The 3,919-nt window shown below is 34.7% G+C and overlaps 1 protein-coding gene and 1 non-coding gene across 2 annotated transcripts in view; both read left to right on the top strand.

Annotated features, from left to right (window-relative positions):
• The window catches only part of Smp_159370 (family M13 unassigned peptidase (M13 family)), a gene marked incomplete at both ends in the record, with an annotated part of 41,255 nt that overhangs the window by 21,957 nt on the left and 15,379 nt on the right, over positions 1-3,919 (top strand). The gene's annotated exons all lie outside the window — the stretch shown is intronic.
• Smp_tRNA_00659_Pseudo_TTG.1.1 lies at positions 167-238 on the top strand. The gene has a single exon. It is a non-coding gene (tRNA).

The following is a 3,919-nucleotide window of genomic DNA, read 5'->3' as shown; positions in this document are numbered from 1 at the left end:
CGATATAGCCTTAATTCACAAGCAGTATAAGCAATGATGTATAGTGGCTAGCAGTGGAATCCAGGACGCGATCAATTGCAGTCCTGAACATCAATGCGAAGATTCGAACAAACTATACTAAGTGAATTCAAACTTTACCCCATCGCACAATCAAGTGGCTATCAGGATTCAGTAGCTGAGTGGATAACGCGATGGCGTTTGAAGTGAAAGGTACTGAGTTCGACTCCCAGAGTAATCACCAACTCTGAGATGCAGGCGCATCCAGCTGACGAGTCCAAAAATAGGAAGAAACGCGCGTCCTGGATTCCACTGCTAGCCACTATCCATCTATGACTAAGATTCATATCCTTCAAAACTTATAAGTTAATTTTCAAACACTCCTATAGCTAATCTTCAGCTCCTATACTTCTAATTATGATTGAATACCATTAAATTAGTTATCATTTTACATATTTTATTATTACTATCATTATTTCTGTTCTTTATTGAAAAAAGAACTTGATGAGATTGTCTGATCGATTATTAGTTACACAGTTCTTCATAGATTTTTGTTAGATAATACAGATCATAAACACTATAGAGTCATGTCAATTTATGTCATTTGTTGTGCTTCAAATGTACAACATCAACAATAAATAAAGTTTTACAATAAGGTTTGTACAAATTACCGAAACATTTAAGGAAATTAGAAACCAGTCACGGTTCTTATAATGTCATATATTGAAATATTTTATAATTCAAGAATAAATTGATTTTTTATTATATGTGAAAAAATTATATTTGAAATAGTCTCAGCGATTGAAATATAAATAATTCCAACGTTTCGTCCAGCTAACTTGTCTGGACTTCTTCAGGGAAATAATCAAAATCATCAAATAAATATATAGTGTCTTTTTAACAATCATATCAAAATCTCTACTACTTTTTTTAATCCAATCATATTTGGATGTCGAATTTTTTGTAAACAGGATAATATGAGTCAGTTGAATGAGAATCAAGTGAAAAGCTCAACGATGTGAATTAAAGGAGACTGGATAAATTGTGTGTGTGTGTGTATGTATGTATGTATGTGTAAGATGAGTTATTAATGAATGATATTCAGTGTTGATATGTTTCTATGTGAAGTAAAAATATGACTAAAAATGAGTTACATGCATTGAAGCAACTGAGAAATGATAAGACAATTATCATTACAAAAGCAGATAAAGGTAACACTACAGTCATTATGAACAAAATTGACTACGAGAATAAAGCCAAGGAACATCTACAAGAGGGACCTTATGAACTAATCAAAGATGCAGAAAGCAGAACGACGCTCAATAAACTTAAGGCGGAAACAAGCAAAATCTTACATTCGTTAAAGGTCAAACTCGGAACGCCATTATGGTTTTTACTAAATCCAAAAAGTTGTAACCCTTGTCGATTCTATGGACTCCCGAAGATTCACAAGGATAGTATTCCACTAAGACCAGTGGTCGATTTCACAAATCCACCGACTTACAACCTAGCGAAATACTTAGCTAGGATACTAAAACCGTATGAAAAACTGATTAATCATGGAATTAAAAACTCTATGGAATTTAAAAATATTATTGATACCATCGACATAGAAGAGGATGAAGTAATGGCAAGTTTTGATGTTTCTTCCTTATTTACTAACGTACCTATCAACAGAGCGTTGGATATTATTTATGCTTGTTTTGAATCTGATTTGGATTTAAATTTACGTTGCCCGTTAGATCCATCTGAGTTTATAAAATGTTTGGAACTATGTTTAAGGTCCACCTTATTCATATTTCGAGGAGATCTATACAGACAAAAAGAAGGTATAGCTATGGGTTCACCAGTTTCTCCGATTGTTGCGAATTTATTCATGCATTCACTCGAAACTAGTGCAATCGCAAGAAGTGTTTGTCCACCAAAGGTCTGGCTACGGTATGTAGATGACATTTTTGTTATCATTAAACAGGACTATTTGGAAGAATTGTTTGCAAATGTGAACAACATTTCGGAACAAATTAATCTAACGAAGGAAATAGAGTCTGTTGAACACAAACTGGCATTTCTCGACTGTATGGTTGAGCGAAGACTTAATAATAGTAAGTTGAAAATAAATGTTTTCAGAAAATCAACACATTCAGAGAGATACTTAGATTTTGATTCGGTTCATGCTTTATGTACGAAAGTTACGGTTGTTAAAAAAATTTAATTAACAGAAGTCTTAAGCTTGTTACAGATAAGGAAGACCAACAATATGAATTGAATAGGATTTTATCTACACTTAGGGACAACAATTACCCAAAAGAGTTTTTAAAGAAGATTGTTAGAAAGGAAAGAAAAGCTAAACTACAATGTATACAGAAAGATTGGAAGTCCACTGTAGTCATACCATACCGTAGTGAAACATCGGAAGAAATCAAACGGATCTTAAACAAGCATGATATAAGAGTGTATTTTAGAACATGTGACACTATAAGATCGTCATTGGTGAAGGTTAAGGATAGGTTACCAAAGGAAGAACAACGAAATATTGTCTATGAGATCAATTGTCATGATTGTAATGCAGCTTATATTGGAGAAACATCCAGACAATTGAAGGAACACAAACAATGTTTAAAAAATGTTCCCAAAACTTCGGTTGACTTAAGGAAACTTGAGAATAAGTCTGCAATAGCGTTACATGCGTTGGAAACGGGACACATGATTAATTTTGAAGGGGCCAAAATACTTCAGAAAGGTTTTAACACTCATAAAGAAAGATTGACAGCAGAAGCGCTGTATATATGGTCGAATAAGAACAGCCTAAACAGAAAGGATGGTATTCAGCTAGCTACCACTTGGCAAATATTCATCAACAATTCGACCTTTTCTTTTATTCAACCTGTCTACTTCACATGAATCGTTATTATGACTGAAATCAATATGAGTTATGTTTAGCATTACAATTATGTACTTGATGATTCTCATTTTATTTGCAATTTCGATATTTCCGGAAAAACTTTTCAACCTTCATTTTGCATTTTTATTCCTATTTTTACTTTACATAGAAACATATCAACACTGAATATCATTCATTAATAACTCATCTTACACATACATACATACATACACACACACACACACAATTTATCCAGTCTCCTTTAATTCACATCGTTGAGCTTTTCACTTGATTCTCATTCAACTGACTCATATTATCCTGTTTACAAAAAATTCGACATCCAAATATGATTGGATTAAAAAAAGTAAGTATTTGATATGATTGTTTAAAAAAAACAAAAAAACACTATATATTTCTTTGATGATTTTGATTATTTCCCTGAAGAAGTCCAGACAAGTTAGCTGGACGAAACGTTGGTATTATTTATATTTCAATCTCTGAGACTATTTCAAATATAATTTTTTCACATATAATGAATCTTTTTAATTGTTATATAGAAGTCATTAGAAGGGGTTTTGTGGAGATTTGGTATGTTTCATAGTTGAAAGCATGAGTCAATTGAAGCTAGACCAACATAGAGAACCTGTAAACACTGGACGGCTGTCTAATCATAGTATAGGTCTCGTCGGCCATGCTCTTCCCCGACCCCCCGCGCGGGACTCGGCCCTAGGCCCTTCGGTCTCGCCTGCGGCCACTTTTCTTCTCGGCCGCTGGTCCGTCTCTCTCTTGCAGGGTCTCATTCTGAGAGGAACTGGCCGTCCCTTGTTTCCCGTTTTAGTAGTCTTTTTTCCGCTTTACTACTGCTTTGGTCCGGCCGCGGGTGGGGAGAGTTCATTCTCCCTCTCTGGCTGCTCTCTCATGGCCTCGCGCTTATAGCTTCTGCCCTAAAAATCCTACTCACTCCCTTCTCGTGTCCTTACTGTTGTTTTCAAAATTGAGAAGACAAACAGAGCCCCTCAAAAGCTTTCACCGAGTTAGTAG

Source organism: Schistosoma mansoni, assembly GCF_000237925.1.
Source record: "Schistosoma mansoni, WGS project CABG00000000 data, chromosome 5 unplaced supercontig 0195, strain Puerto Rico, whole genome shotgun sequence".
Taxonomy (NCBI): Eukaryota; Metazoa; Platyhelminthes; class Trematoda; order Strigeidida; family Schistosomatidae; genus Schistosoma; species Schistosoma mansoni.
Note: the sequence above shows the minus strand (reverse complement) of the source record. Positions and strands in the feature narration are given on the sequence as shown.